Source organism: Camelina sativa, chromosome 13 (assembly GCF_030686135.1).
Source record: "Camelina sativa cultivar CO46 ecotype springtype chromosome 13, ASM3068613v1".
Taxonomy (NCBI): domain Eukaryota; kingdom Viridiplantae; phylum Streptophyta; class Magnoliopsida; order Brassicales; family Brassicaceae; genus Camelina; species Camelina sativa.
Window position 1 is genome coordinate 13,060,063 of NC_141892.1, and position 10,387 is coordinate 13,070,449.

General features: G+C 36.4%; 1 long non-coding RNA gene and 1 other non-coding gene across 2 annotated transcripts; both read right to left on the bottom strand.

Moving 5' to 3' along the window:
- Positions 1 to 1,108: 1,108 nt before the first annotated feature.
- Positions 1,109 to 1,870, bottom strand: LOC104736714 (uncharacterized). The gene is made up of 2 exons (XR_759620.3): positions 1,692 to 1,870; positions 1,109 to 1,603 (listed from the first exon to the last, which is right to left on the bottom strand). It is a non-coding gene; the product is annotated as an uncharacterized LOC104736714 (long non-coding RNA).
- A 7,507-nt stretch (positions 1,871 to 9,377) lies between these two features.
- Positions 9,378 to 9,484, bottom strand: LOC147929473 (small nucleolar RNA R71). The gene has a single exon (XR_015579011.1). It is a non-coding gene; the product is annotated as a small nucleolar RNA R71 (small nucleolar RNA).
- Between the last annotated feature and the right edge of the window lie 903 nt (positions 9,485 to 10,387).

Below are 10,387 nucleotides of genomic sequence, written 5' to 3' on the forward strand. Positions count from 1 at the left end.
TATAAAAATTTGTTTGTAACTCCCATAATAATATCATAGTAGTGTTCTCAATGAATTTAATTGAATATAATAGAACATATTAAAAATGTATTAATATGCACTTAATTTCACTTTTATAACTCTCAAATAGTTACCTTTGATACATCAATTTCTGTATTATATATTAAAAGAAAAACACATATCTCACTATAACCCTCATGACCTCATATTTTAAATCTCACATAATTTTATAAGTTCTACAATATCATTATTTTTTCTTTGATTTAACCAATGGTATCTGAACTTAATAAAAGTTTCAGTTTATTTAAATAGGATACACATGTAATATATGATATATATTTTAATTATTATATTTTTATTCGGAAGAGATATAATGCTAGGAATCAATAAAAAGGGGGTTTTTGTTGTTGTCACGGTAGCAAGCAAGAAAGTAAATAAATGTAAATTAAAGCAAGTAAAATAAATGAGAAAAGCGTTGGGCATCAATGGAATCACATACTACAAGAAATCATGCAATTTATGACTACATAAATAGTCGCCAATTAGTTGCTAAATGAGATATAACGACTAATTTACGGCTAACCACTATTGTTGTAAATCCTTAGTCTCTAAAAATAATGGTCGTAAAATAGTCGGTCAATAGCGACTCTTTTACGACTAAAAACCGTAGTCGTAAACTTAGTCGTAATGTAGCCTTAAATAATTATGACTATATTAAGACTATTTTACGATTAATACGATGTGAACATAATTAGTTTTAGCTTAGTCGTACTGTAGTCGTTAAATTTTGTGACTAAGTAACTACTACTTTACGACTATTTAACGACTATGTTGCTACTCTATTTGAAATTTTTAGTGACTAAGTAACTACTACTTTACGACTATTTGACGACTATGTTGGCACTCTGTTTGAAAGTTTTAGTGACTATTTGTCGACTACTTAAGAACAAATTTAACAACTGGTTTAACGATTATAGTGAACAGAAACCAGAATTGTTTTGTTTTTTCGTTCTGTTTTTGAATTCATATTTGTTGTATTCCTGATTCACGAAGCTAATTTTGTATAGATAGAAATATCAAAAGTACACAACATTTGCAATAAACCAAAAAACACAACCAAAATGATCAATTTAAAACTAAGATTCTCACAAGTTATTAAGAACACTAAAGTGACAAGTTCATGAGAGTTAAAAAATAGATAAGTAACCTAGGAAGTAACCTAGGAAGTAACCTAAGAAGGAGTTTTTCTTTCTGTTGGAGCCTCGGTGGGTGTTTCACTTGATTCAGACTCAAGGAAATCCACAAACGCTGGATCGGTTTGGCGCAAGTACTTTTCCACCAATGACAAGTGCTGTATCTTCTTCTTTTGCTCAGCCACAACTTTGGAATGTTCTGCTTCACAAGCAGCAATCTCAGCATCATGTTTTGTATTATACGCAACTTGTTCTTCAATTATATGTTGACTTTCCTTCATTTGCTCTTGCAATGCTACAAAGGATCAATAATCTCCTCGTGGATTTCCCTTGCAATTGAGAAGATCCTTAAGATGATCCTTGAGGCTTCCAAGTCCATAAAGATTACCTCGTGAATCATTCTTAGTGTACTGAAAAAAGAAAAAGTCAAATTGTAAATAGAGAACATGAAAAATTCGAAGACTCTTTAAATATAGATTGTGAAAAATGCTACTTTACCTCAAGAAAGATGGTCGTATAATCTTCTGTTGTGAGCTGCTGAGCTCGTGAAGGATCTGTCTCGAGCTCAGATATCTTAGCTTGCAAGTTTTTCTCATAAGTTGTAATGGTCTTCTGGGCCTTTCGATCGACATACGTACCATCTGACTTTGTATGTGTCTCTTTAAAAATCTCACCAAGACTCACCGGTCTCCCCAATTTCTCTTCCTCGAATGTTACACAAAAAAGAAAGGCTTATGACATATATTAATGTTGCAAAGGTGTAAGAAAAATAAAGTACAGATATATATATAAGTTACTCACCAAGCCTTGTTTGACTTTTTAAAACGACATTGGCCCAGATAAGTGCATGTGAGGACCGATACTATTACAGTCAGACATACGAGCATTGGAATAGGTTCGACTCCTTTCATGTGCTTCTTCAGTATCCCACTGCGCAACCATTTTTTTCCAGAGAGTATTCTTGATCCATTTAGGTCGCAGTCGACTTTTCCTAGCGTCAACCATGTTTTTCATCCGGCGTTGACATATCTCATAGAAAAGCTGTTGCACTGTCCCTGTTATCAAATGTGTGTTTTCTGCGGAAAAAAGAGAATAAAATTAATTTAGTGAAAACAACACAAGTAAAACCTATATGTGAAGGCTATATGACCGAAAACTATACCGCAAACTCGAGCAAGTATCTTTCTCGTCTCTCCGGAGGCACACATGAGCAATTATAATATGGACCATCAAATTTGTTTGTAAAAACTTTAGTAATCTTCCGAACCAATTGTGATTTGACATCCCGAGTAAACTTGTAACACACATGAAGTGAATACAGACTTCACAATACAAAAATCAAGTCATAAGCAAAATATAAAAAAAGAAGCAAACCAACAGCAAAAAACAAACAAACAACGAAAATCAATGCGAAGCATACCGTAAGCGTGTTTAATAGACTCATACGGCAAAAAAAGACAACAAGAAGCAAACCAACAACAAAAATCAAACAAACAATATCAATACAAAGCAAACCAGAAGCGTGTTTACTATACTCATACAACAAAAATCAACATACCAAGTCGTTTTAGGTTCGGTTCCAGATAGAGGACGGTGGTAAACTTATGACGGTCTGACACCATAAGTATGGTGTTTAGAGCCCTCAACGTGTCCTCTTGGAGTTCCAGTAACACTGGATATGACTTGTCAAAGTTTTTACTTTGAGAAGAAGGATGACTTTAAGCGTGAGAGTTTTGAAGTGGAGATCTCGCATCATTCTCTAGTGGATTTGATTGAATTGGCTGATTGTTTTGAACTTCTAGTGATGATAGGGTTGGATGGTCTTCAACTTCTCAATTCACGGAGTTCTGAAATAGCCTTTGTGGTGGTGGATAGTTTCTAAAATGTGGTGCAGCTGATGTTGATAGTTGGGGGGGGGGGAACACATACTTGGTTTTGAGGCATTTGAGGCGGACGAATTTGGGCCACAAACTTGAAGTTGTATTGAGACCGTAGAGGGTTGAGTCTTCTCACCTTAGTGGGATGGTTAAAGCCACCTGGTCTCAAAGAAGTGTTGGGGACAACATTTCTCTTTCGTTCGATCTTCTTAACTTGAGGCATCGTAATTCCTCCATGACAATTTTTAGGTGAGACTTTTCACGTAGGTGAAGAAAAAAAAGAAGAAGAACAGTGAGATCGACGTGAGATTGAGAGAGCTTGAACGGCAAAGAAGAAGAAAAGTGGCACCTTTTAGGTTTAAGACAACAATTAGGGTTAGATAGAAATTTGGGCCAGGTTTTGGACCGTGGAAATAGATTCTTGGGTTTCATTAACACAAATGTTTTGATTGTAGTCATTTATTAGTCGCGAATCAGTAGCTAAATATAATTTTGGTTTTATTTGAACAAGTTTTTAATGTAATAGGTTATTAATCACAAAAAAAAAGATTTATGGATTAAACACAGCTTTTGAAATTAATCCATTTTTTTGGAAATTTTAAATTAATTAAACTAATATTAATATGTTAATTATTTTCATCATAATAAGTAAAAATTGTAATTATTAAACATATATATTACACCGGAATTAGACTAGTATAATTCAGTTTACATATTTTAATCGCACAAATTTGACATAAGCATAATTAGCAGGATACTTCTTCTTCTGGTTCTTCGTCATCCGAAGACAATAAATTACACAAGAATTCATCAGGTTCCACATCTTTGACACCGTAAGCAAGATTAATTGGTATTACTCCCTCTTCCAAATTTTCGAGTACAAGATCTTTAATTGTAGTAATCAATACATTATACAACATCATCATTTTCTGTTTGCAAAAGATTCGTTTCTGATTTGTTTTCATATTCTCAAGAAATTTTTCCCCTTGGATTCACTTTTAGAACATTGAGCCATAATTGCTTCGGTTTCTTTGTGTATGGATACAAAATTAACAAACTTGTTTTGCTTGAGAGGCTATGCGCATTATCAACATATAGAAAGTTACACACACATATCAACATTAATGTTATATATATATATATATATATTTACTTACCTAAAATAATTGGTTTGTATTTATTGTACTTTCTTAATGAAAGAACGTCTATAATGCCACCATTGCTGATCCAAGTGCCTTTACCGATAACAGGGTCATACCACTTACACTTAGAAAGTGTGATTCTCAAATTAATCATCCCCTCATACTAAAGTTCTATGATATCAGTTAAGGATCCGTAGAAATCCGCTGCATTAGATTCATCCGTGTATTGACCTTTAACACATACCGTATAGTTAAATCTCTTTTGTACAGTGCCGTGATTCTCTGTATGAAACAAATAGCCTTATATAAAGTACATTTTCCATGTTTTAACCATGTTCAAAGGTCCATGCACTATCTCTTGAACCCAAGTAGGAAATGGATTTGTGGCGTTCCAGTAAGTAACCTGCGTATGTATATACTTATGTTAAATAATATCAATAAGTGAACATGATTACTATATATGGCATGAATATTGTTTTCACGTACATATTCTTTAATCCAAAAATGATATTTGTCTGCTCTTTTTGCAGTGAGTTCTTTTTCAGCAAGTGCTGGATATTTTGGTGAAATAAAATCCTCGAACATACTATATATACAGACCAACACAAATATATATATGAGCAATCATAGCAAATTATATATACTAAAGCGCAAGTAATTTGAGAGATGCCTACTTATATACCTCTTAATTGGCTTAAAGTAGTCACAATTTCTTAAAACATATGCGTGTGCTCATTGATAGTCTCGCTCTGTAAGACATGTTTCATGCATTTCCCCACTTGCACGGCCAACGTGAGCAAATATAGAAAGCACTCCAGGCACATGATATACAAGGTTTTTACCTTCATCAAATCTTGTTAACCTGACCAAATGATTGAAAATTAAATATTCACATAACATATCACACTAATTGATTAATTTTAGCATTTATCTTGATTTTGTTTGTATGTTCGCAGCAAAGTAGTGCTATGAGAAATATGCAATCTAGTTATTGATATATGATTTAACAATTGATCATGCCGCATATCTTTTGTTCTTTGTTTTTCCTTTCATTTTTTTAGAACAAAATCTTTCAAAAGGATACATCCACCTATATTGGATAGGGCCTCCTAATTCAGCTTTGTAGGGGAGATTTATAGGTAGGTGCTCCATCATATCGAAAAAATATTGTGGAAAGAACTTTTCCAAATTGCGTAGGTTAAAACTACCCAGCCAGTTCACTGGCCGATTCCTTAGGCTTTTAAACCCTTGGGACGCACGCGGCGTTGTGCTGGCCCGGACTAGACCATGTACCATTTCCACTTGTCCGAATATATATGAAAATATCTCGTATTATTACTTAAGTATAATGTTTAAAATTCAAAACAAGAATACTTAAGTAAAACAGTTGGATCCATTTCGAAGAAAACATGTTAAAGAAAACATAGGATTTTTGCAACACACCATAAAAACATCCTATCTGGTTTCCTAGCTGCCCAACTCTACCCACTTAGTCTTCCCTGCAAGACAAAAACATTTGTGGAAAGGAATGAGTAATCTAAGATTACTCAGTGAGTTGGGTAAACCTTCTAATGTGCATTCCCCCCCCCCCCCCATCCAACTAACCCCAAACAACAAGCAATCAACACGCAATGCGGAAGAGTCAAACAAAGCAGGCAATCAACACACAATCAAGTCTAGGAACAATCAAGGCACTTGATTGTAGTATCCAAATTACCGACTCTTTTGCAACTATATTCCCTTCCTCCCACTTAGTCGTATAATCATTGCTAATTGACGACAACTTTACTGACTACTTTACCGACTACTATATTTGGTCGCAAAACATTGTCTGGTTTAAGAATAAATATGCGCAGTTGTAAATCGGTAGCTATTTTGTCACTTTGTAGTCACTAAATTAGGTGACTATGTGTTTAGATAAACAAAATAACCATCTAAGATCACTATACTCTGTTACTCAACTATCGCAGGCAACGACACTTAGATCAAAGCATTTAAGACAGGTTCGATTCTAATCCATGAAGTTACATAGGTAAGTGGTATGTGCTTCCTATGACACGACACAGATCTAAGCTAGGTCAAGAACATATGCAAGTCGCTAGTGACACACACACATTTTGGATCATATTTAGTTCATGAAGCTAACTTAAAGAATTAAGCAAAGACTTAGAATTAAAGTATTGAATAAACGAAATATAAATCTAACAAACCCTAAAATTGCCACCTAATTTAAGAGCATCTCCCTCTTTTGATTATCCCTTTAAACCCAACTAAAAAACTACTCTAGCATGTTTAAGGGAAACATCAAAGCAAGGTTGAATAAACTCATAAAAATAAAAGAATAAATAGAGAAAATGGTTTTAGATATTATTTCAATGATTTGTACAAAGTTGTAAAGATCTTCTTCCTTTAGCAACAAGAACAAACGAAATTGGAAAACTAAAGAGTTTGGTGATCTTTAAAGCTTTGAGAGTGGAACGAGGTCGGTTGCTAGGTTTTCGGCTGCTTCTCTTATGTTCGTCTCTTGGCTGATCCAATGATTGCACACACTAGACCCTAGATTTAGATGAGTATTTTGATGTTCATATATTTTACCCTGTTTTCCCTTAATATATTCACATCTTTTGCATCTTTTGCTATCCATTTTGACCATTATTGCATAACTTTAAGACTGTTCTTGCATTAGAGTTTAGTTGCATTGCATTTGCATATTTTCATGCATAAACAGGTGATTTTGGAGCTTAAGGAGCATGGAAGCATTGCTGAGGAGAAGTGAAGCAATCATGAGGAGAAAGCAAGAGAGTTAAGGATGAAAAACCAAGGTCCAGAGTCCCACTCGACCACCCACTCGACCGTGTGCAAAGAGGGAATCGACCGAGTGGAAGGAGCATAAGAGGAGCCAACTCGACCGGTCACTCGACCGAGCACCGGGTCGAGTTGGCCGAGCCGCCTAGCTATTTTGTCTTTTAGCATTTTTAGGGCTTCCACTACTTTTTCTATTTAAAGGCCTTGTACCAGCAGCCACAGAAGAGTCCAGCTTTTTAGAGAGTCAAAAAACCTAGTTTTTACCCTTTTGGGAATTATTCCTTTTGCACTTTTATATTTTAGATCTTGTACCTCCTTGAAGGAGAAAAACAAAGAATTCTTGGATTTTGTTGGTTCCATAACTTTCAAGATATTAAGAATTCGTGTTTGATTCCTTCTTCAATATTGTAGATCTTTACTTTATCTATCTAATCATGCAAGTTTCATCATTTTCTGGGTTTATGACTTTGATGTTCATCATGTGTTCTTGTGAGTAGTTGCTTAGGATCTTGAGGATGGGTTAGGTTGGGCTGTGTTTGTGGTTTGTTTGATTTGGTCAAGATTGATTGTTGTAGATATCTTCTAGGCTAGATGTTCTTAATGCTGATCCTATATCTGAGAGGGTAGGGTTTGATTTCAAGCCTCTTAGCATCACACCAATGTCTAAGGAGCATAGATAAGGCTAGATCTAGAGACTATCATTAGGCTTGCTAAGAGATTAGAAGTCTTGTTTGGTATTTGACATATTGCTTAATGCCTGCTTGTGTAGATTCTTTACTTTGTGAGAACAAGTCTAGAGATGAATGAGTTTGATTGTTTCTTGCCATGAGAGTGGATTATACATGTCTTAGAAATATATGTCTAGAGATTAGCTCAAGTTGTTTGAGATTTGTTGGCCAAGTTAGATGACCTCAATCATTAGTCCAGCCCATGAATCCCTCCTCAAGGCCTTCCTTGTTTATTGATTTCCTAGTTTAAATCCTGTTGTTTGTTCGTTGTTTGATTTGCTTTTGTATTGCTCTGTTTTTCTTGCATTGCTCTGTTTTCCGGATTTGTCCAGCTCGACCCTGCACTCAATCTACACTCAATCGAGTGCTTGCTCGAGTTCATCCCCAGAATTCTTGTTTATGCTTTGTAGTTGTCCTGTCTTATCTCTTGTCTCATTCTAGTTGCATTTCTGTTGCATTTACTTAGTGTCATGTTCATTACTTGCCTTGCATAAGTTCATTAGCATAGTTTCTATTTCTGTTCTAGCTTCATAACTGTTATAATCATTCTGTTTCATTTACATTTAGCACCTAGTTCTAGTAGCTTTTACATTCTGCATTTTACATTTCATCATAGGATTGTTAGTGACAAACATCCTTAATATTTGGCTTGACTTAGACATATATGCACATCCTGATTGCTTGCAAACACTCAGATTGGATTGACACCTCTTATACTACAACTGCATAAGGGGAATTGAAACACCTTGCTTTCACCATTGTTCATCATTATATCATTCATTCACATTCCATCACACACACACAAGAGAGATACTAGTTTCAATTTGGCGCTGTTGCCTATTTGAGTGTGTTTTTGTGACAATTAGGATCAATAGAAGTCTAAGATTAAGTTCCTTTATCCCCTTGTTCGCTATTGATCTCGATTCTTCTACTGCTTGTTTGTGATTGAGTTTCAGGTACCAACTCGACCTCCACTCGACCGAGTGAGCGCTCGAGTTCGTGATCGAGTCAGAAGCCGGAAACAAATAGACGTCACTTCCCCAGTCGACTCGACCATCCACTCGAGGTTGCGCTCGACCGAGTGCCTGTCCGAGTCTGTACTCGTGTCTGTTAATGCAAACAAGATCCAAGGGTCATCACAATCTTCAGAGACTCCTTGATCACATTAACCGACCACCAAGGGACCTGAGACAGCAGAAACCAAGAATCAATAAGGAACAAGAACAACAAGTGCTAATGGAGCAACAAGATCAACAAGCTCCAAGGGCAAGGAACATTGGCGCTGGGGAAGCACCTAACACACACAACCAAAGAGTTGGTATTGTGCCTCCTGCAGTTGCCAATAATAATTATGAAATCAAGAGTGGATTGATCTCCATGATACAAGCCAACAAATTTCATGGGTTGCCAATGGAGGATCCTCTAGATCACCTTGATGAGTTTGACAGGATATGTGGACTCACAAAAATCAATGGAGTTAGTGAAGATGGCTTCAAGTTAAGGCTATTCCCATTTTCCCTTGGAGACAAAGCTCATCTCTGGGAGAAGACTCTTCCTACTAGAGCAATAACCACATGGGATGCATGCAAGAAAGCTTTTCTGGCCAAGTTCTTCTCCAATGCAAAGACTGCTAGGTTGAGGAATGAAATTTCTGGGTTTGCTCAAAGGAATAATGAGAGCTTTTGTGAAGCTTGGGAGAGGTTTAAAGGATTCCAGACTCAGTGTCCTCACCATGGCTTCAACAATGAGTCCCTTCTAAGCACTTTGTATAGAGGGGTGCTTCCCAAAATAAGAATGCTTCTTGATACAGCTTCAAATGGCAACTTCCTCAACAAGAATGTGGAAGAAGGATGGGAATTGGTTGAGAACCTTGCTCAGTCTGATGGAAATTATAATGAGGACTATGACAGAACAATAAGGTCCACATCTACTGATCAAGAGGACAAGTACAAGATGGATTTGAAGATGGTCAATGAGAAGCTTGACAAGATCCTACTAAGCCAATCACAGACAATCCACTTCATTAGTGAAGAAGAAGCTCCAGTCCAAGAAGGAGATAGGGAGTTTGCTGAGTTGTGCTACATGCAAAACCAGGGAGGATTCAAAGGTTACAACCAAGGAGGATTCAAGAATAACAATCTCTCTTATAGGAGTAACAATGTGGCTAACCCACAAGATCAATTCTACCCCCCTCAACAGCCTCAACAACCTCAACAACAACAAAACTATATACCCAAGCAGCAACAACAGGTGTTCCAGCGCCAATTGTGTCCCCCACCAGGGTTTCAGACTAACCAAGGCCAGGAACAAGACCTTTTGAGCAATGATACAACAGTTGTTGATTGGGCAAACCAATGGAAATATTGAGGAAGCCAAACAGTTTGCTGAGTTGAACCAAAGGCTCACATCCCAGTACAATGATCTGAACATGAAGTTTGAAGGTCTCAACTCTAGAGTGAAGTTTATGGAGAGCAACCTTGCCTCTACTTCAGCTCCTAAGCCCAACCAACTCCCTGGAAAAGCAGTTCAAAACCCAAGGGAGTATACTGCCAAAGCCATTCATATATTTGAAGAAGAAGTCACTGAGGACAGTGAAGTTCAAGTTGAGGAGGATTGGTCATTTCTTGAAGCTCAGAGTGAAG